The sequence below is a fragment of the Nomascus leucogenys genome, chromosome 17 (assembly GCF_006542625.1).
Source record: "Nomascus leucogenys isolate Asia chromosome 17, Asia_NLE_v1, whole genome shotgun sequence".
Classification (NCBI taxonomy): domain Eukaryota; kingdom Metazoa; phylum Chordata; class Mammalia; order Primates; family Hylobatidae; genus Nomascus; species Nomascus leucogenys.
Genome location: NC_044397.1, coordinates 10,580,858 through 10,605,402, shown reverse-complemented (window position 1 = coordinate 10,605,402; position 24,545 = coordinate 10,580,858). Strand labels below are relative to the sequence as shown.

Genomic DNA, 24,545 nt, shown 5'->3' with positions numbered 1-24,545 from the left:
CTAAGAAGTACTACTCTTTTCAGCTGCCAAAGGGAGAAGGACGGGGGCGCTGTCTGGTGACTGTTCGCGTGATTCCTTCAAGGCGGCGACCACCTCCTGGGATTCGCTCTCCAGCCGCGCCGTTCGTACTCGGGTCCCGCGACCCCTCCCCGCTCCCCGCTCCCCCCAGCGATGCCAAGACGCTGAACCGCAGGGACGAGGCTCTGGGGACAGAGTCAACCCGCGGCGCCCTTTCCTGCCAAGCCGCGGGCTCCTGGCGGTCAGAAAGCGCCCCAGGCCCACCCCTGCGGGTCCGGCTTTCCCTCCTCACCTAAGGCTCCGGGGCCACGAGTCCCCCATCCTGCGCCCCTCCCGCGCCTCCCCCATCCCAAACCCCAGCAGCGTCGCTGCCTCTCCCGGAAACAAGCCCGCTGAGCAAAGGCGGAGGAAAACCTTGGGCCTTCCGCTCTGATTGGTCTCCCCCCGCCGCGCGGGGCGAGGCAGCGATTGGCTGCCGGGCGTTGTCAGTCGCCGAGGCCAGAGCCATCGCCGGGGAAGCGCAGCCGGGCTCGGGTGCTCCGGCTGCCGCCGCGGCTGCTCGGCTAGTGCAGCTGGGCGAGCTCGCGCGGGCGCCGCCGCCGCCTCCGCTGCTGCCCACCCCGCCGCGCCGCCGGCGCTGCCGGTCTTGCAGGCGGCCGCCGGGAAGGGGCGGCCGAGAGAGCGGAGCACGAGGAGGCGGGGGCGGCAGAGAAGTGATGCTGGCGCCGGGGATCGGGGCAGCGGCAGCGGAGCAGCAGCATCTTCGGGACCCTGGCTGCAGCGTCCCTGTGGCCCGCGCGCCAGCCCAGCGGCCGGAGACCACGCGCCCTGCGGGTAAGGTCCTGTCCGGCAGCGCCCGCGAGGCCCCCGGGACGGCTGGCGTGGTCTTTGGGGGTTACGAGGCGCGTGGTGGCCGGGGCATCCCGACGAAGGTGTTGGGACCCGGACTGCGTGGCCCGACGGTGGGCTGGGCTGCTGCCCGCGCCAGTGCGGCTCCAGCTGGTGCGTTCTCCCTTCCGCGCTGACAGACTTTGACAGCGCGGGGATGGTATTGTGTGAGTGTGGATGTGGATGCGTGTGTGCGCGCGCGCGGCTTGGGGCACTTTGCAGCGAGAACAGTGGGTCCCCTCTGCGTGGCCCGACGTCCTTCAAGGACCCAAGCTAGGCTGGAGTGAGTAGGATGCTGTTGGCTCGGCGGGAGGGAGAACGCACGGAGCGCACGGGAAAGTCCACCGTGGCTCGTAAAGAGCCGAGCAAATTGAACTTTATTGCGGTGATAAAAAGCAGCTGTGGACCTGGCGCGCCAGGGGAGAGGCGCGTTCCCCGAGGCTCCCCACAGTCCCACTTTGCCCCGGGGACTTCGGAGGGGAAGGGAGGAGAGGGAAAAGTAACTGTTGGTCCACATTGCTGAAGAAAAGGAGGAAAGAGAAGTTGGGGGTGGAGGTGGAGGTTACTCTTGGGGGCGTGGCGACTTTTAGGTGTCTGAAGCCCCGTGTGGGAGACTTGCTACACTTTTCTGGAGCGCAGACTTGAGGATGGAGAGTCCCACTCTGAGGTGCTGGCAGCGGATCCTCCTGCCTGGTGGCGGCGTAGGGCGCAGCGGGACAGCTCTGTGGAGGCGGAGCGGGGCTCGGACGCCTGGCGTCCAGGTGGGGCCACCGCCTCCCCAGGCCGCCTTGGCCCGCGTGACCTCCCAGGTTGAGACCGGGCCTGGTGCGCCGCTGGCAGCTGCCAAATGCCTGGCGGCTCCGCCTTCCGACAAAGTTCAGGCCCGCTGGGGTCTGGGCTATCAGACCTAGGGCACGTTAACCACGCAGAGTAATCAGGTTAGGGTACCCAGCTGCCTCCAGAGCGTTTTTGTTTCATATTAGATTATCTTATTTGATAAAGCTATCGAGAGTTCCACCCGTGCTGCAAAGCCTTCCGCAGAAGGCGAGTTCTGTGCGCTGCTGAAAATGGATGGTGCCACTGGGCCAAATCCGAATCTCCGTAGTTCAGTGCAGTGGCTTCTCCATCCCTGTTCAGGACGCACAAACTTAATCTTGGCGATCGTTTTCTGTGTGGCTCCTTGTCTCCGTGGGAGTATCTGCTTAGGAAAGTTCTTGAAATACCTCAATACTAAGGAGCACTCCCCACTGTCTCAGATGGGGCGAGGCTCCGGTCCTTGACTGGCGATGGGGTTGCAGCAGGGAATGGAGGTGGAACATCAGCTCCCTGCCTGCCAGCTTTGGTAAAACAAAAATTGGCTCAATACAGAGGCGGATCTTGAACTGGGGACAGCATTTTTCTTGTTATGTAGCTCCGTAATCTCTTTCACTAGAGGGATCTTTTGTCCCAAAACAAAACAAATCACAGCACAACAAAAATACCCAAAACCAAACCGCAGAAACCACTTTGGGCTCATTTCTGATTTGGTAAAACAGAGAAAATGAAAGTAAGGCACGTAATAGAAATGCTATAGAAAATCAGGAGGGAGCTGTCCAAAAATGTCAGGCATTTTTCGATAGTTATTTTTCATTGTAAATATTCTATTTTCTCCCAATTTAATAACTAAGTTATTTTAAAGCAGATGAATAACTTACGATAAACTAGTAGTGATGTCAGTTTTGGGTCCAAGGATGGTCTCATGGTTTTCATCACTTAATTGTTGTGCTGTAAATGGATTTTTTACTATGATTTTAGTCACATACTGCATTTGGACTAGTAAAAAATTGGTGCTAAGTATTTTCTTCTTAGCATTCATCATGTCTGGCTTAAAAGTGTGGTTTTCTGATATGATTAAAGAAAGTATATAGTTTGTGGTGGTTGTTTCTATGCAAAATTTACCTGCTTCCAGGTGATTCATATTGCAATATTGTAGTTATTGAAACCTTCGGGACTTCGTTAAGGTTATTAAAACAGGCTAAGCAGTTTATTTTAGTTTTGTGTTTCTTTTATGCAATACTATGGGCTGGTAAAACTTTTTGTTTTCCTCATAGGTTGATATGGGGGAAATAGGATTAAAGTGTTTTATACTTATTAACAATTTTAAAATAAACTTAAATTAAAACTAAGCTATCAGTAACAGCCAATACTAAAAATGGAACTTCTAAGGAAAATTTTAACGACTTGGCTAAGAAAGTGCTTTTTCACCTTGACATCAAGTAACATTTTATATATCCACTGCATTATGTATTGGAGTAAGCCACAAGTCTTAAAATGGAATTAAGAGCCTTTGTACTCATTTTAAGGTTGTGTGTGTACGTGTGTGTGTGTGTGTGTCTATGGAACTTTTACTTGGAGAAAATCTTTTTTTAGATAATTAATTTTAAAACGAGTAGGACAAATATAATCAAGTACAGAGAATTGTGTCAATGGTCATAAATATTGGGATAAAGCCATAGGAAATATGTTTAAGCATAAACATAAATGATCCAGAGTTGGGGTTGGGGGTGGGCACAGGCTTTTGGGAGCTAATGGGTAGTGCCAGCCACTTAGTTTATACAAGCAATTCAAATTGTACCATTTCTGCGAATGTACTTAAGCTTTAATTTGTTTTGCTTCAGGGCAGCCCATGAGCTTAGACTGCAATATATTCTAGATGAATTTTAGTAATACAAGTAATGTCAACTTGTCAAGACCCTAGGCCACTAAATTCACTTTTTGACTTGTACAAGATTTTAATTTTAATACGCATCGGATAACTTTTCTAAGAAGATCACATCAATATGAATGGCAATGCTAATAGATACAATTATTTTATGAAATACAACTTATTTAATTTGTCAGATAGTCACGATTAGTGTTTGTACGTGAATGGGTAAGAAAGTGAAGTTTATAGCGATTTGTTTTAATTAATAGTGAAATCATTCTTTTTCTAAAACTAACAATGTTAGGGGAATTAAAAACTTCAACTGGTTAGTAAATCAGAAGTTAATTCTCATTTTTTTCTTTGTCTCTTTATGTCTCTTTCTTTCTCTTTCTCTCTCTCACCACACAAAAACACATGCATACTAGAAAGGTTCTCAGAAGGAATTTCGCCATGCTGCATTTGAAACAAATTGACTAATCTATTCTGAATGACGAATGCGTGTCATAAAGGAATATTCTCATTCTCTTTAGTAATCTATTATTATGATACTGGTTTATTCAAATAACATTTAACAAATTGTACTGTGTTCCTACTGTGTGCAAAATACTGTTCTGTTTGCTTTGACTGTGTGAATGAATACATACACTATTGTATGAATTCAATGAATACTCGTATGAGTAAATCACACAAAGATCCCCACCCTTTTGCAGTTTGTATTCTATTGGGGTGCAATAGCTCATAAAAATATAGTGATAACTTACATAGAATATTTATCTCCTACCAACCTATTTATTCTAAGTTCTACATCTCATGGACCAATCTCTTTCCATCTCATTTTCTCTTGAACTTATCCATCCCCACTCATATATACCTACACAAATTAATGTAAGAACAGAAAAATAATACACATTCATCCTGAAGCTATGTATGAGAACAGTAACACTGCGTAATATGTGAGGGTTAAAGGCAAAAAAGAGAGATCTAAAGATGATTATTCAGCAATAACGTGATAAGATATCTGTCCTTTAAAATATCTTTAAAATCAAATTATAATATTTTTCAGAGGAACTAGAGGACAACATTATCTTTTAACGTAATGGTTCCAAATTAACAACATTTAAACAAAATAACAGTATTTATGACTGTGCAAAGTCAAATCTACAGAACTTCATTCAAAAGGGATGAGTGAATTTTAGTAGTTAGGAAAGATTCAAAAGCATATTTGTAATGAGAATTCTTCTTTCTCTTCTACATTGAAAGTATCACATTTATGTACCTCTGTAAAAACATAAAAAAAAAACAGTAGGTTTTGAGGTCAAAGTTTCCTTAAAGTTTATGCATCAAAAAAATAAAAAGACTCATGATCTGATTATCTAGTAAGAAATGCTGAAACAGCAATTTTCAAGTAAGCTTGTTCGTAATTAAAAATAGATTTGTGTATGCAATCAGTCCAATAACAGATCAAACTTTGCTAAATTTTACCTAGATCCCAGGTTCTATTCTTTTTTGCCAAAAAAACCGTACAATTATGATTCCAGTGTCGCTTTCTGTACTTCTATTTCATTACTTTCTTTGGGGTCTTTAGCTTACATCTCAGAATTATTACTTATCCTTATATGAAGAATGGAACCTAGCTTGACTTTCAAAAACTGGTTTGCGAACAATATTTTCGTATTAGACCAAAGCTGAAACTATACTCTGAAGAAGCTATAGTACATGATGAATTAGTGCCAACTTATTCACAGGTTGTATGATTACAGGACAATAGAGCAGGGTACATCATTCAAGAAAAGCCTTCAAGATTGCTGCTACCCACCCCAGTTTTAGGAGATGGAGAAAGACTTTTCTGATATTGTCAACTCAATATTTTATTTCTCCAGATTCAGGAATGCATTCACCACTCATTTAAGCCTTTATCTTTTTTGCCCTAGTTTTTCTTCTTTCTGCCTAAATGCAAAACTTTAGGAAAACAATGTTTTTAAACCACAAGTAAACCAACAAATGGTTACCGTATCTAGCACACTCCAGCTGATTATGAAACTGTTAATGAGAACTAAGCAAACATCAGGTATTTAGAGCTGGGAAGAACCCAGGTGATTCGTGCAACTTCCTCTATGTATAAGGAAGAACTTTACTCCAGGAAGTTGATATTTATGGCCAGTTCAGTTGAAGTAGAAGATCTAGAAACACTATTTGTTAACAATGAAGTATATAAGTTAACTCTTTGCCAGTTGCTCATTGAACAGTTGTACATTTTGTAAAATAAACAATATGAGGAGAAATGACTGCATCTACTAGTTTGTGCATGTTATTATTTTAATATCTGGTGTACTATTACATTGTATTAATATTGTGTTAGGACCAAGAAAATGAGAAATTGAGATACATTTAGAGACGTTATCTAAGATTTAAAAGGCTGGAGGTAACTTTGCAAGTAAAATATTTATATTTAATTCATTCTTTATGTCTATAGCATACAGATGTATATACTCTATATACATATATTTATAGACTCTATAGAATTTAGTTTATAGAATATAACAGGTAGAATAGAATTGCTAAAATAAGGTTTCTTATTTTCCTCTTCTTACAGGACTTTTTATTTCCCAAGGTCAATCACTTTGGACTTCAATGTGATTGACAGGTAAACTTCAGGGACTCCAGAAAATACCAAAACTGTGTGCAGTTTTTTGTTACTATTTTTCTTGAATGTTCTAGAATAAGAAAAAAATGCTTAAGAAAATTTAAAAGCTACTGCTGTAAGTTTTTTTTTTTTTAAAAGAACAACAACACAAAACCAAAAAAAACTAGGTAGAGAGGGGTAAATTGCATGGATAATGAGAGGATTTTAAACAATTAAAAACCTCTTTGTTGGTTCTAAAAGAAAAAAATAAACCTATTGCTAGATTCTGTCAGAAAACACCTCCCACAGGGGTTTGAAGAGACATATCATTCTCCTAAAATACTAATTTGAAACAGAAGAGATGGTTTATAACTGATATACTGCACTTAGTTATGAGTAATTGTACTTAGCACTTTGTTTAGTCTTTGGCTGTGAGATGTTTCCTTGACACATATAGGTGACGTCAGGGCTGAATCAATTCCTCACTGAACAGTAAGACATGTGGGTAACTTTTCTAGGACCCTAGCACTCAGGCAAAAACAACTGCCAGAGGTAGAGGTTGTTTGCAAACAATTAGTTGGAAATTTAGATACTACTAGACAAGAAGAATTGTACTAAATGTTCACAAATGCACCATGGCTTTGTGAATAGGGCATATGAACTAATAGTTAGGCCTCCTCAATTCCGTATCTGTCTGTGCCAGTCATAGGGCTGGTGAGTATGTATCATAGTTTATCACTACTTTAGTTTTTATTTTTATAAAATAGTGATAGCATCACTGATTGCTTGAATTCCAATTTTTGAGGAGTTAGATGAAAAATATGAGTAATACATGTTGGTTTCTCTTGAGTGAACCCAGCTAATTATAAACAGGAGAGGTGCTGTATTTTAAAATAAGCAACAACTAACAAATAATAGATTGCATTGATAAAATTATTTTAGTCATTATTTTGGCCTGATTTCCTTTATGCAAAGAAATAAAAGATAATCTTTAGTTTCTAGCTTTGCTAACTGAAATACAAAATAGGCCGATCCCAAAATTACTGAAGGCAGCTAAAAATAGTCATTTTTTTTCCCTCTGTTGGTTCCTTCTTTCTCTTTTGGTCTCTCTCTCCATATATATGTATTATTTATAAACATATATATATGTATTATTTATAAATATATATGTATTATTTATAAACATATATATGTAGAATTTATATAACATATATACATTTTTAAACTTTATTTATTTATTTATTTATTTATTTTGAGATGGAGTTTCACTCTTATTGCCCAGGCTGGAGTGTAGTGGCATGATCTTGTCTCATTGCAACCTCTTCCTCCTGGGTTCAAGCAATTCTGCCTCAGTCTCCCGAGTAGCTGGCATAACAGACGCCTGCCACCATGCCTGGCTATTTTTTTTTTTGTATTTTTAGTAGAGACAAGGTTTCAGTTTGGCCAGGCTCGTCTTGAATTCCTGACCTCAGGTGATCTGCCTGCCTTGGCCTCCCAAAGTGCTGGGATTACAGGCATGAGCCACCACACCCGGCTGAACTTTATATTTTAAATGTTATAAAGAGTTATTTCAATGCCGCCTGAAAATTTCTCCGGATTTTATGTCATTATAAGCCAAGAATCAGAAGCTATTAAAATTCAACAGCTTCCTAAGGGACATTTTTAATAAATGTAAATAAGTAGAGAAAAAGAGTAATACTGAATGTATATGTATATTCACATATATACATACAGATTATCGCAGTTAAATTCCAAAGAGATTGTTGTAAAATTTACAGCGATTCTAAAGTTCATCTAGAATAACAAATAGGTTATAACAGCAAAGGATTTTAACATAAAGAATGCATTAAGGGAAGCTGCATTTTCAAGTATTTAAAGGTATTACAAGTGATGATTAACATGCAGACAAACATGCAGAAGAGAATAAATGACCTCAGATGCAAACTCTAAAATATGCGAAAATAAAGCACAATATGAAATAATCACAGATATGTAGGGAAGTACAAAATGATTAATATATGGTTCTGGGAAAACTGAATAATTATTTGTGAAAAATGTAAACTCCCTACCTCACACTGCATTCTAAAATAAATATCAGATGAAGGGAGAGTAAACATAAAGAAACTCCAAAACAAGCTAAGAGCAAATAAAGACTCCATAAACAGAAACATAGTGGGGAAAAGATTTTACCTTATAAAAGTTAACAACTTTAAGTTAAAAATACCATAATTACAAGTAAGTGGAAAATAGAGGAAGTACATTCAACATCCGTGTCTTCTCCTATTAGAAGATTTCTCTCAGTGTAGAAATTCCTAGTTTATGTTCATCTCCTTTAGTGGACTGAAAGCTTCTTGAAGAAAGAGGCTCATATTCATCATTTTATTCTGAGTGCATTGAATATAATTTGGGCACAGTAACTACAGATACTCCTAAACTTCTGGTAAGATTCTTCATTGGTGTTTACAGAATTCTTTAGTTGCATGCTATAGAAATGAATCATGACTAATTTAAGGAATAAGATCCACAACAAAGGAAGGTATTTTGAAGCTTGTAGAATCAAAAGAAAATGAGAGAAAACAGAATGGCTGCAGAGAACATAAGAGGAAATGATGAAGTCCTTTCTGGGTACCATCACTGATGGGCTAAATCAGCATCAGTACTTTTCTGTTCATGTGTCTGTGTGCTTCAGGCTCAAATTCCTAGAATGGAAAGTGTGACTTTACTAGCTTTGGTTTCATGATGATGCCTTAGTGAGTGGATCATTGGGCACTTTGACTATCAGTCCTACCAAGACCGTATTCTTATTTATTTATTTATTTATTTATTTTTATTTTTTGAGATGGAGTCTCGTTCTGTCACCCAGGCTGGAGTGCATTGGTGCCATCTCAGCTCACTGCAACCTCCGCCTCCCAGAGCAATTCTCCTGCCTCAGCCTCCCTAGTAGCTGGGATTATAGGCACCTGCCACCACACCTGGCTAATTTTTTATTTTTTAGTAGAGATGGGTTTCACCATGTTGGCCAGGCCAGTGACGAACTCCTGACCTCAAGGGATCTACCCACCTGGGCCTCCCAAAGTGCTGGGATTACACAGTGGGTGTGAGCCACTGTGCCCAGCCAAGACCATATTGAAAGGAAGATCAAGGGACTGTTACTAGCAGAAGGGAAAAATGTCTCCTCAATAGGTAAAAACAACAGACATCCACTGGGTATATCAAGAAACCTAAAAATACTGTTTGTTTTAGTAATATCTCTTGTAGGAATTAATTCCATGGAATTAATTAGAGACATTTGTAGTAGTGTGATGGTAGAAATAAACTATTTGGCCAACAAAAGGGGAATAATTAAATTGTGGCATACACTATTAAATCATTGATTTTCAATTGTTGATAATAACATTGGAAAATGGTGATGAAATAATAGTTAAAAAATTAGAATACAAAATTTAGTATGAAGAAGGACTCTTGATTTACATATATAAAAAGGGTTAAATAAAATATTAACATTTTTGATTTTTGCCTAGTAGGATGATAGGGATTTCATTTCTAAATATATAAAAATGTTTTTGCCAGGAACAGGCACTACTTTAATAATCATTTAAAAAAAACTATACTAAAACAAACTAAAAATGGGTGAAATGATAATGGCTTTGGGTTCCAGACAGCTGTATTGGAAACAAAACATTGGAGTGATATGCTTAATTTTGGAAAGAAAGGACTAACTTGTACAAATTTCTGTTTTCTATATCGTTACTATATATTCAGTGATATCTGGCTAATTTCATAGTTGGTAACTTTTCAGGGGTAATTTTAGACTTTGCTTTTCACATCTTTATCTTAATGTAATTGAACTTAAGATGTATTTGCATTTTGTAATTAAAATAAAATTTTTTTATTGTCATATCAGGTTAAAAAAAGATAAAATAATTGCATATATATGTATATACGTGTATCTTATCAGTTGTCCTGCTAATTTGTATTAACTCAAGATTAAATTGAGACAATATGAGCTATTCTAGTCTAGCCCAGTTATTTATTAAATACAATTAAAGATTCTATTAAATATGATTATAATAAAGCTAAAACTCATGCTTCCTTACATAAATCAGAAAACAAATATCATGGAAAGTTTTGAGGTTTTTTTCTCTTGGCTCATATCTGTAGCTCATAAATTATAACTTTGAAAGAAGAACAAAGGGTCTGGGCAGAGAAATTGAATTTTTCTAAAAGCATAAATATGTTATCTTGTAATATATTTTTGAGCAGCACTTTGGTATATTGACTGAGCTCTGCACAGAATGATTTTGATGATCTCATGAACTATATTTGAGCAAATAATAAAAATATTGGAAAAGAATAAAAGAGGAAAAATAAAATTGGTTGATCATTGGTTGCCTTGTAGCCATTGCCCTTTTCTGGTTCATGAGAATGTACAATCTGACAGCTGATTTCTTTTCAGAATATAAGGTAGGGCCAGCTTTGTGGTTATTTTTTCCTTTTGTGAAATTAATGTGTTTAATTTTATAATAGATAATATATTATACAACTGGTTCCAAAAACACACAGTAAAAATTCTCTCTCTCATATCCTTCCGCATACACTTAGTTTTCATTCCTCAAATAGGTAACCACTCTTATTAGTTTCGTGGTTTTTGTAATTGTTAACTTTATGTGTCAACTTGATTGGTCTAAGTTGCCTAGGTAGCTGGTAAAACATTATGGGTGTGTCTGGGAGCATACCTCTGGAAGAGATTAGCATTTGAATCATTAGAACAACTAGAGAAGACTATCCTCATCAGTATGAATGGGAATCATCCTGAAGGAAGCAGAAAGGTAGAGGAAGGGCAAATAGCTCCTTCTGCTTGAGTTGAGACATCTGTTTCCTCCTGTTCTTGGAAACACACACACGCGCACACACACACACACACAGAGAGAGAGAGAGAGAGACCTTGTTGCTTCCATTTTACTGGAGAACCCTAATACCAATTTTGGTACCAGGAGTGGGATGGAGCCTGAGGATAATGAGCATTATCTTGCATAGTAATGACCTCAGGGGAAGTCATTATTGTTTCCATGAGCAATTCAGAGTTTATCCCCTCAGACTGAGCTGGAAAGGCCAGTGCCACTGTGGGTTGGGAGGTTGCTACCAATAGGAGTGGGAGGCTGCTTCTACTGGAGACAGAAAGGATGCTTTCACTGGGTTGGGGAGACCTCTTTCCCTGACAAAGAAGACTCATCAGAATTTTTAAGCTTACTGTCCCCAGCTTCATCAAGGTCTTCCATACCTTCCCATCCCAATTTACAGTATTCCATTCTTCCCCAATTAATACCCTTACTTTACTGGTAGATACTCTGAAAGGCTAGAATTTGAACTTGTGTTGTAATTCAGCTAATCCCAGGATAAAGTTCTGTGTTTGATTTTCAGCAATTTCAGCCCTGCAGATACAGGAGATAAGGCTCTCCTTCATGGGACACTCAGAAGCTCTTAAGTTATTTATGCAGCACTTGAGCTGGGAATTCAAATCCCAGAGCTCACCACTTTGTCCAGCAACATGATTATATCCCTTAGTTTTCAAAAATGTTTGAAAGTATCATATACAGAGTCCCTTAGCTCTTTATTTCTTATAAGTGGTTGATTGGAAGTATCCAATGCAGTATTTTATGTATTGTTATACTCAGTGTTCTCTTTACCAGTGGAAATAAGGCCATTAAATTCGCACCAACAAATCTAATCAGATTAGAGAGCTAAATCCAGAGATCCCAGAACCAATTCAGAAAACTTGTCCTTAAAATTTTGTTCCTCTAGAACCACTCTTGGCACCAAAATCTGTTATTCAGGGCTCTCTAGAGAAACAGAACCAATAAAGTGTGTGTATGTGAGGATACAGAGAAAAAGAGAGAGAGAGAGGAGAGAGAGATTATAAGAATTGGCTCAGGAGAGAGAGAGAGAGAGATTATAAGAATTGGCTCGTGTGGTTAGGGGACCAAGAATTCTCATAATCTGCCATCAACAAGCTGGAGAATTAGGAAAGCTGGTAGTATTCAGTCTGAGTCTGAAGGCCTGAGAATGTGGGGAGTCAGTAGTGTAAATTTATGTTGAGTTTGAAAGCTCAAGATCTAAGAACATCAATGTCCAAGGGCGGGAGAAGATAGCTTTCCCACCTCAAGCTGAGAGCAAATTCACCCTTCCTGTGACATTTTGTTCTATTCACACCCTCAAAGGATTGCATAATGCCCCTCCAGGTTAGTGAAGATGATCTTTGTTACTCAGTCTACAGATTCAGATGCTCATCTCATCCATCTGCACAGACACACCTAGAAATGTTTTACCAGCCACCTAGGTATCCTTTAGCCCAGTCAAATTGGCACATAAAATTAACCATCACAGTATCTTTTTAGATACTGTGCCTATGCACATACACTAAATATTTTCTCACCAATTTTTAGACAGTTGTTAATATATTATATACATATTTTGCTTCCTGATTTTTAAACACAGCAATCCTGGAGGACTGTCAAAGTTTACAAGAGCTTCCTCATTCATTTCCTCAACTCCATGATACTACCTTTGTTGAAAGTGCCATAATTTATTTATTATGAGACATCCCACCTGATGAACAATTAATATTTTTTCTGATATTTTGGTTAACACAACCAATGCTGTAAAGCTCTTGTGCACATTATTTCACATGTGTACAAGAAACTAAAGGACCTAGAAGTGGAGTTGCGAATTTAAAGTGTATGTGTGCTTGTTCACTGTGAAAATATATGTGTATTTATTTTCACATTTGATTATCTTGCCTTCGTTGTCTTCAGTTGTGTGATTAATAATGCTGAATAAGACTGGACCAAATACCTGGTTTCATGGCATTTGTCTAGAGACCCCTACCCAGGTTTGCACTTATCTATTAGCATGCTTTGTGTGTATACACATTTATTGTGAACTAATCTCATTTGGTGATCTTTCAGCATCTGTTTAACTTATCTTGACCACAAAGATAGCCACGAGAATAAAGAATTTCTGTTAAATTGTTCCTTAAGTTCAGATTTTCTCCTTTGCCATCCTGCGGTCTACTAGACTAAATTATAGGAAGAATAGAGGACTAGTTATTCACCTACTAAATAACAGTGTTAAAAATAATCATGTTCCGTGTTGGCAAGTATGCTGTGAATCTGGTGCTTTCAGATACTCTTTGGTGCAATTAAAATTGGTACAGCCCTTTTGGAAAACAATTTGGCAGTATGTGGGGAAAATAATTATAAAAAAAATTCTGACTGTCTAATCCTTAATACTACTTCTGGGAATCTATTCTAAAGAAATAGTACAAAATATGGAAAAGGTCATATGTTTGAAGATGTTGATGAATGTATTATGTATAATAAAAAATCAGAAATAACTCAAATGGCCAACAATAGACTTATGCACATACATTTGAGAATAATATGCAAACATTAAAATATGTGATTATAATAAAATATAAAATGATTATAATCAAATATAAAAATGCACATGCTTTAATGTTTCTTGGGGGCAATATGGTACAAAATTATATAAAGTCCTACTTTAAATAGGCAAAATATACACATATGAACACTGAAATTATAAATATGTTGTAAAATGGTGAAAATACAGATTATTTCCTCTTTATTTTTATGTCCAGTTTTCTAGAATATTTTATAACTTTAAAAAATTTTTCAATGAAAAAACACACCTATATTTTCCCTTTTGACTTTAATATTTTGCACTGAATATTAGTCATGGTTTTGGATAGTTTTATTTCTCACTATTCAGTAGTGTGAGATTTTTCATCTCCTTATATAGGTGAGTTTATCACAGAGTTTGCATGCAATACAATGCATGTTGTCTTCAAAACTGTTGTCTCATTCTCTTCCGTGTAACAAAGTGCCTCTTAATCACGGAACTTCCTTTCGGTCTCATTTCTCATGATATTCTCTTTCTTTTAGAAGAACAAATTCAGACATTTTGGACAGTTCTCAGCTAGCTTCCTGACTGCTTCTCAAATTAATCTAACACTCTTTTCCCTGCCCAGTAAGCCCTTATGCTGGTCTTTCCCTTTCTTAAACCCACTAAGCCTCATGGTTACTTTTTAAACATTTTAAAGAGATACTGTGTCTCATATAAATGGTATTCTCTTTTAGAATAATTAGTTAGAAAAAAGGCAATTATGAACATATTTTGTAAAAGTTTACCCAATTGGACCATCTCCTAATCTTTTTAAAATTCTGCGTATTTCATTGAAATAAATTCAGGGAAAGTAAATAAGATAGCAAAAATATTATATTTACCCCACAGATTTGATATATCCTAGAAAAGATTACCCATGGTAGTGGTATATCTTCAAAAAAAGAGCAAATAACTAAAATATAGTGGAAAAGTTCCCTTTATACATGAGTTAATTTGAAGTGAAATAGGAAGAAACAATGAAGTATATATGTTTCTTCACTGTCTCTTTGGGGAATGAATGTGGTAACATTATCTCTCTTTATTGAAATGCATTTTATATCATAGTCTATCTTGTTCTCTTTGCTCAGTTGATTATCACATCATCTTCAAAGTATTAAGCTCATAGTTAATTTCAGAGAGACTACAACAAGAATATGAGTGTCATCTTATGTCTGAAGCATAACATTTTGTAGTTCTATGTACTTATTTTTCTTGTCAAGTGAAATGATTTTGGATTTCTCCATAATAAAGATGTTATTTTCTAAGAGTGCACTAATAAGTAGATGGAATCATTTTGAAGTCATGGTGGACAATGAATGGTGAGGTGGTTGTCAAAAGGACTTGCTTCTGCCCCAGGCCCTGTTCATGGTTTGCCAGGACTGTCATCAGAAAATATTAATAGATGGAATGTTAAAGAACCCGTTCTGTTTTGCTTATATAGTGCTGAGCCTCTTTCTTTTTCCTCTGCTCTACCGTTTAGGGATGTCCCTTCCAAGATCTTCCCTTCCCTTTTCCTGTTCAAATTCAGAGATTTCACTCTCTGCTCCTCTAAATTCCCCACTCATACCAGTTGATAGTTAAAATAGTTGTGAGTCTTGTTACTAGAAAGACCTTCAAAAGCTTTCCAAGATAGAAAAACATATTCAGTTAAAATTGCTTTTATTGTTCAAGGTTGAGTCCATGATTAGGAGTAAGCATGACCACAAAACTTGAAAATAAAGTTAAAATATTAATTTAGCAAATGGGAAAATAGTTGCTATCCCATTAAGCATTTTATGGAGAGTAATATTAGTAACACAAAATAATTATTGGAATGTTACTGTGTGTTAGAAATAGAATTGTTAATCTTTTTATAGGCATTATATTATTGAATACTTAATAAAACCTTAGGCAGTAGATGTTACTATAATAATATCTCTATTTTATAACTGTTGGGACTGAGAAAAACATATAGGTTATATAATATTTACAAGCCCAAAACTGAGTTTTTGGTAGAGCCAAGAATTTAATACCAGAACCTCAAACAAAACATGTACTCCTTTTGTTTATTAGTTTTTGAAGTAGAATGATATCTATTACTAGAAAGAAGACGTCAACTGAGCAGGCCTAGGGTAGTCTAATAAGGGAAAAAACTGCCCTATCTTTCTTAGACACTGACTATAATTTCTGTCTGTATTATTCATATCTTCTGTCATATACTTTACTATGCTATTTTATTATTTTCCGTTTCAATATAAATTTGAGAAATGAAGTAACTGATACTTTAACATTCAATGTGAAAATCCCTCCGATAACATTCCTTCTATGTAGTCAGTTGAAAAATGAAATGAAGAGATTTGGCTACTACTATCTAATGTTTTTTCTGAAGGGTATAGGTGAAGAGTGAGGAGTTGAGCACATGTCTTCTAAGATTTTTTTTTAAAGGCTCATTTTCTGTTAGCTTTTTCCCCTGTTCTTTAGTTGGCAATAGGAAATGACATCCTGTACATAATTCTTTGCTTTAAATCAGATAGGATATGAGAACTATATAGTGCCATCGGTGGCCTGGCAAATAACTTGATGGCTGATCCTTTTCATCTGTACAAAATCCTGAAAGTAACCAAAAATATCTAAAGCAATGATGTCAGTATTCAGAATCTCAGTGATAAACTCCTTTTGGACTGGGGCATTATACTTGGACCCTTGTTTCCTAGATGTTTTTAGTCATATTCATTGTTATAGTGGTATCTGCAACTTTACCAGTTGCAAATGTAACATATTCAGTAATACCTGGCTTAATATCCAAGGTGCCATGAGTCTCAAACGAGTTCTTTTCTGTTTTTTAAAAAATTAACCCTATTAATGTTTTATGTCAAGAAATTGACTTGTCATAGCTCATAATTGAAGGAAATCATAGCAGAGACTGTTAAAAGTAACTTGGTCTATATTTGGTGCTAGATGCTCTAGAGCAGAAAGGTTAGATTTGGCATTAATCATTATTCCTCAATTTTTCTTTCCTCACATTTGCTTTTCTTTCTTTTCAGTTACTTTTTATACATTCAGGGCTAGTTCTAAGCTAAATTAATGTACTGTAAAGTTTCAAATAAATAGCAAGAGTTGATAATTTCTGAGAATGAAGAAATAGATAATATACAAAAGATGGAAACTTAGAGTTTATGGACCTTAAAATTACATACCTACTTCTTTGGTATTATTCTATATTTATGAACCACTTTTTGTGTATGTGGCAGAATCAGTATATATTGCACACAAAATTTCATGTCCTAGTGGGGCTCCATAGCTACACTGATCTACCTCTTAAAAATTATTTAGGCTGTTTACTAATCTCAGTCATCTAATGATTTAAAACATATAGCATCTATATTCTCTTTTCCTTTTGAAATCACATTTATAACTCTAAGAACCCAATTCATTAACAATGAAGGGTAACTTTTTTGCAAAAAAGTTAAGTTGATAGTTTTGACCTATTTCATTAAGCAAATACATATTTGACAAAGTTAATAATATGGCACTTTCATTTTGACTTTTAAAATAGGTATTCAACAATGTGGAAAAATATTTAGATAATTCTTATTTATAAATTTTATTCAAATGTTGGTTTTCAGTAAATGGTATTGTCCAAAACAGGCAAAAGCCACAAGTCTACTAAACTGAATATTTGGGTACTGGATGCATGCAATACATGTTAGTTTTAACAGCAATGTCATGTACGTACCACAAAAGCAATAAAGAAGAATATATAAAAGATTTTCTGAGTAGAGATCACAAGCAAACTGCTTTCATTTATCAAGTTACAATTAATAATTTTTTACACAGAATGCATTATTTTCACTGATTAACTTATGTTTGTATTGGTGAGCTAGTATCTCAAAAGCAATAGACAAGAATATATAAAAGATTTTCTGAGCAGAGATCACAAGCAAACTGTTTCCGTTTAGCAAGTTACAATTAATGTTTTTTTTTCAACAGGGCACATTATTTTCACTAATTAACTTATATTTGTACTGGTGAGCTAGTATCTCCCTTGACAGTGTTTATTTATTTACATTTGAGAGAGAGAGAGAGAGAGAACATAAACAGTGTTACATCTCAGGTAGTATGATTGCTATGAATAAAAACAAGACAGAGAAAGAGCAGAAACACTGATGGAAGGATAGGAAGTGTATTTTAGCAGGGGTAGTTGAGAAAGATTATTTGCAAAGTGTGCTATTTGATCAGAGACCTGGGTTAAATGAGGGCCAACCCGTGGTAATATTTAAAGAAAAATCTTCCAGGCAGGGTTTTTGGGGAAGGAATCAAACCAGTATCCTAGAGGCACCTCAGGCAATCTGGCTCCTGGAATGGCCTAAGTGGGGAGTAGTGGTTGGAGATAAGAATTCCCTAAGTGTGGTCGGGGAGGTAGCCAGAGCCTGCTAATGAGCCCTTTGTAGAATGTAGAAAGGATTTTAGTGTTCTATTTAAGGGTTTTGAATGGGAAGGTGGGGTAATGTGTTCTCTGGCTGACATGAGTAGAATTGATGACAAGAAAAAAAAAAGCCTGCTGGAAGATGAGTTAAAGGCCATTTCAGGGACCTTGAGGCTTGGACTAGAAACTCTTCAGTTGTGTTCAAGCACTTCTGGAAGTTATTTATTTTGTTTGCTAATGTCTCACATTTGATTCAACATTTTATATAAGGACAGTGGCAGAAACCAAGGGGCTGTGGACTGATTTGGGAGCAGTTTTGTCCATTTATCATGGTTGTGCATTTTAGTTTTCCTAAGGCAACTTATCAATAATTAGAACATTAAAATATTTAACTACATAAAAATTAAATATGCTAATTAACATTTTTATTTTCTCTTTAGATGTAAGTCCTACTATAGCATTTATCATTTTATTTGCCTTTTCTTCATTTGATTATTGCTTGCTGACATGCAAGTATTGAGAGGAGATATATGCTATAGTTATACACAGAATGTTATTGTGTACATAGATTTTAAAAGTTTTGTGTCAGTTCAGAATTTGAGTTACAAAAGATAGATATCCAGTTAAAAATAGCTTAGAAGAATTTATTGGCTTGCAAAGCTGCGTAATACAAGGGGCAAATTCAGGCATATCTGGATAAAAAGTTTGAATTGGGGAAAATGAGATCATTTCATAATTATCTATGGGTAAAATGGTAAAGCAAAGAGGGAAATGTACATATTTGAATCAAGGAAAGATTATATGAGTGTTCTATGTTCTGTTTTTATTCTTGCATCTCTTTTGTAATTTTAAAAATTTTTTCGAAGTGAAAAGTTAAAAAAATGTAGATGCACCAGGACTTAAAATATTTAAATGATCAGATGTAAACTGTAATATAGCCTATAAAAATAAATATATACTTGTTATTTTTATTGAGATCAAAACTCAAACTTGAAAATGTCTGTAAAGGTGACATAACATACTTGAAAAAGAATCATATTAAGATTATGAATTGAAAATGCTGTAATTGAAACTAAGTATTCACTGAATGAGTTTAATGGTAGATTAGATCCAATAGAGAGATCAGCGAGCTGTAACTTGAGGCAGACAAAACAATAAATATTATAGCAGGAAGATATAGTAGGAAAATAAAAGGAGTGTAAGAGAAGAAATAGTGGGAGGACCTTATATATGCATTTAATTGTAGTTCCAGAAAAACAGGAAAGAGGCAGAAGCAGTATCTGATGGGATAATCCCTGAAAATTTTCCAGAACTGTTTTTAAAAAGTCAGTTCAAAAAGAAAAGAAAAATAAAGTAAACGACACTTAGGTCCATCATAATAAAATTCCAAAAACAAAAATAAAAGAGAAAAAGACAAATTTATGTTGACGGATTTGGAAATGTTCTTAAAGCAAAAAAAGTAATAAAGCCAGTTTCAAGCAAAACTAAACAAGAATCCTGAGTTTATTAATAGCAAACCTATATTAAAAGAGTTACTTTATGTAGTAGGAAAATTATCCCAGAGATGTAGGAAGCAGTAAAGAGCAAAGAAGATGGTAAATATATGGAGAAATCTAAATGAAATTTGGTTTCATAAAATAATACTGAAATTGAATAAATTGAATGGAGGGAATAAAAAACAAAAATAATATGAATCAAGGGGAAATTAAGTGAAGCGAAATTGGTTCTTTGGCCCTTAAATTATTTGAACAAGGATGTAAGACTTTGATAAGTTAAGGATGCATGCAATTTTTAGAGTAAATCTAAGAGAGCACAAAAGTGTATAAAAATAGACAAGTAAAATGCTCTGTACAAAGAACACTCAGTCTAAAAGAGAACAAAAAACGAGAGAAACTATAACATAGAACAACAGGCACCAATAGAAAATGTAAGATGATGAAGTCACATCATAATATTTTGATAATGACATAAAATATAGATTGATTACGTGGTCTTGTTTAAGGATATAGACTGTCAGACTGCATTGTAAAAATTAAACTATATCCTGTTTTCAACGGAATATCTAAAACATTAGGTTATGGACAGTTTGAAAGGAAGAAGGTGGGAAAAACTATCACTCTTCACTTTGATTCTATTTGAGCAGTGAGAGTTCTTTTCAAGATAGCACAACAGTTTAGGCATGGCTAGTTGTACCACCATAAATCAGGTAGAAATGTCATGGTACTGTTACAACTTTTTAAATTATTTTGATAAAACATAAGATTCAGTTCACAAAATACATGTAAGTAGGATAATTAAAAATACTGCAAAGAAGGGGTATAAAACGTACCATTACATTACTGCTACGGTTCTATTTTAGTAGTTTTGTTCTATTTATCTGGAAATTATTTTTCCCTCTCAAAATATACTCAACTGCATTAAGCAGTTTTCCAGTGTAGTAATCTGATAGAGTAATTTGCCAAATGCTACAACAACTTGGATTAAACAAGTCACGATTTTCCACTTATTCATGGAAAAGCCAGAGTACCACCACTTTTGCCATCTTCTATGGAGATCTTACTAACTCTCCCCTTGGAGTAACTTGTACATTTTTGCCTGGCTGTTCCCTACTTTTTATAGAAGGAGGCAGAGGGCATATTTTGAGGTCCACATCCCAATCCCTAAGCTATCACTGAGTAAATAACAAGTGTTGATTCCAGTAGCCTTACCTAAAAATTTGACAGAGTATTCTTGACTATGACCAATGTGTTATGACTATGACTATGAGTAATAGAATAGTTTTAATTTAAACATAAATAGATACCTGTATATAGAAAAATTAAGGATATTTTTGGTATCTTAAGTCCGGGCTGGACCTCCCAGTCCAAGGGGATTCTACAGACTCTAGTTCTTTGAAGAACCTAGTCTAAGAGGTCAGATAAAGCGTCCCTCGAATACAGATCATCCCATTTGTTTCTTGAACTGGTTAAGGCAGAAAGAAAAACCAGTTCTCAGCCCAGTGTTTGGAAGCTGTCGTATGGCCTCTCTTGGTTTGAGACTGTCAGTGCAAGGTGGTCTCTGGTCCTATTTCTGTTAATCAGTTATGTTCTCCATCACTATGATCCTGACAGATGCACAGCAAGCTCGTTTTCCAACAGAAAATATCCTTCCTTTGCAGACCTCTCAAAGCCCAGGTCACTGGGAGTCACTTAGATTTTCTCTTACCATTATTACACGCCTTGGCCAAAGAAAAGTAAAACTTGTCTCTTGATTGCATTTATTTAAATCCTGTATTATGTTAAGAGTATGCCTTCTCACTCTGCACCCAGTAATAGTAACGCAGTTTTGTCACTAGGCTGACATCCTCAGCAAGATCATATTGTGTTATGAGCATCACGGGATGGGAGATTGGAGGGTCTTAATACTTTACACACAAAAGACTTTGTCAACAATATTAATGTGATGTGCTTTTGAACTGAGCTTAGTAGTGAACATTTTCAAATGCTCCCTACTCATGTATATATAAATGCTGCTTGGCACAGATTTCCAGACTTAAAATGTTGAAGAATAAAATTAAAAAAAAAAAAAGTTTGGGAAAATTCACTTAGCTGCTGAGGAACGGAAGAGTCTCCCATAAGGGGAAAGAAAATTGCTCAAAGGATGTCTTTGCCCTTTAATAATTTAACCTGGCGTCCTATCAGCACTAGACTGAGTCTGTCACAGTGACTAGCATATACAATGTTACTTTGACTTGTATAACATTATAAGCTAATTGGTGTGTTCCAGTGTTTTCTTTAACAAGTGTTCCTCTGCTCATGTATGTTTGCCAGCTCTTCTAACAAAGACCTGATTTGTTCCAGGAGTTGATGTACCATTCATGGTTTTACCAAATTAATTGTTGGTTTGGAATCATACCATGGATTTACTTTGTTGTTTTCAAAGGCCAAAATATTCAAAACTATGAATCGTCATTTATTTACCATTTTAAATTTGTCATTTTATTAAGAATTAATATTTTGTTTTAGCTTGCATGCAAATAAGACACATTTTGTGTGGACACATTTTTTTTTCTGAGTGTGATAAGGCTGTTAACTTGGATGCAGAAATGTTTTGGTACATTTATACTAACTAAAATAATGACTCTATTTTGTATTTTAAAGCCCTTTGAGATTCTGAACTTCCTTCTCACAAATAAAGGTCATAGAAAAGATATTTTACATAAGTTATATGAATATATAACCTCATAGCCTAATAAAACTCTCTTAAATCTACACAAATGGGTTGTTACATATTGACTATCCATTTCTAATTAGAGAGCTGTTTCATGGCTCAGTTCAATGTGTCCATTAGATTACCAAACATCTCCAGAGCAGGAATGTTTAATAAATTATCTCTTAAGCATTATTAAAATAAGTCATACATATTTAGTAAGAACTCTTTTATAATAGTGTGATGTCTATTCACTGCTTCTTACAACCTAATTGAAATATTAGTTAACTCTTTAAAAAAAGAAGAGCTTGTTTGACATAATAAAATATAAGCCAGAGAACAATAAACTGTTTTTTTGCTCCAGGTCAACCCACATTTAAAATCTCTGTTTAATATTGTGGTAAGTGTAAATCCGCCTCTTATGAAGAAGCTCCTGGAAGAGTTGTTAATCTATACCCAAAATAAAGTGAGAATTATTTCCATATAGACTTATTTTCTTCTGTTTGTATGTCAACAGAAAACACTAATTTTTTTTTTTTAGCTTGGGTTGGACATTTTCAGAGTGTATTAACCTATGGCCTGTGACATATTAGGTGTTTTTTTGACAAAAGTAGGATAAGCAGTAGTGGTTGTCACCAACTTTATTATCCTCCACTTAATAATTCCTGCTTTTCAGGGCTGGCAGGGAAATCTTCCCTGCTCATCACAGTTATATCTGGAAAATGGAAGTAGCATCTTACCTAGCTCAGAAAAGTTGAAGATCAAATGAGGTATTTGTACCTTGAATATAATTATTATGAAATTCAAAATGTCTTTTCTCCCTCCTCTTATCCCTCCTGTACCAAATAGAGTGCCATTTAACTCAGTAAGTCGAGTAGAATTAACTCCATCTCACAGACCTGACTTCATAGTCTTCATGTTTACTTCCAAGGCAACAAGTTTATGCTGGGAGATCTTTTGAAAATGTAATGATAGTTTTATTTCCACACAGGTAGAAAAAATGTTCCACTTGGCTTGATATAATAGGATATGTTTTGAAGCATTTCTATCCATTATATTTTATTTCAAAGTATATTTTGTATATTTGACCTATTAATAAAATGCAGATGTTTTTCAACACCCAGTCTTTTATATATTTACATATCTTTTCATAGTGTAAGGAGAAATGTACTGATCAGAATTTTCTTTCACATTTAACCTAGGCTTGGAAATAAAAATAAAAAATCCTGCTGAATTTCTAGCAGTTATTTTATTATTATTATTTTTTTACCACTACTGTGAGAACTGATAGAGATAGAGGGGAAAATGGGAGAACTAGGGTATTTGGTGCAAAAGGTGCCATGCTAACCTCATTAGAATGTTTTCTTTTTCCCTGGGAGGAGATGGTAAGGAATGCTTTATGCATGCCTAAGATATGAAAATGGCATGTAGAAAAAGAATAATGAAAACTACATTGGAGTGTGCATTCAACTCACAAAAACCTTTAGGATTTTTGCATAGCACAATGTGTCTTGGCCTGTAGTAGACAATTGAAAATGAATTTTTGTGTAAATATCAGTCTTGCTAATTTTACTTAAGTATGACTTAAAATATTTTGCCATCACACCTACTATCTAAAGAGTGGTATCTACCCTTCTAAAAATTTTCCACACATAACCCACTCAGCATTGGCCATGCTGTCACATGTCATTGCTGCAAGTCTTGTCACTCTCCAACTGAGGGCTTTCCCTCAGCCCCCATGCAGGGCAGGTTGGACATGTCCAGAGGTTAGGTCTTGGCTAATAACATATCGAAGTTGTAAGTGAATATCCAGCTCCCTTGTCCCCAAGATGAGATAAGTCTGAGGCATATTTTATGTTGTCTGCCAGCATTCCCTAACTAGGCAGTTGCCCAAAGTAACAAGCTACTCAGCAACACACGCTTGATTGGCTTCCACTCTTCTTTATCTTTCTTCTGCATTTCTTATTGGTGCTTCCTGAGATCAGCTCCCAAATAAACTACTCGCACTCAAGTCCTTGTCACAGGGTCTGATTTTGGGAGAATTCGGTCTAAGATACACACCTTCCACAAAATTTGGAGAGCACTAACAAAAGGAATATCATAGCACAGATACTGAAAGGATAGACTGGTTTTGTTTTGTGTGTGTGTGTGTTTAACGATTTTCAGTTTCTCTCAATCTTTTGAGATTTGGCAATGTAATGATTCCATTTTCCTAGGCCACTAAGGATTGAGTGGGGTGGATATCCTAGGTTGAGAGGTGTAAACAATGAAGAGAACAG

The 24,545-nt window shown here is 36.4% G+C and overlaps 1 protein-coding gene across 1 annotated transcript in view; it reads left to right on the top strand.

Annotated features, from left to right (window-relative positions):
- The first annotated feature begins 533 nt into the window (after positions 1-533).
- Positions 534-24,545, top strand: part of B3GALT1 (beta-1,3-galactosyltransferase 1) — a 581,131-nt gene continuing 557,119 nt past the window's right edge. Inside the window, exon 1 of the mRNA XM_003266206.3 lies at positions 534-852. The gene's annotated coding sequence lies outside the window, so the exon portion shown is untranslated. The remainder of the gene's footprint in view (positions 853-24,545) is intronic.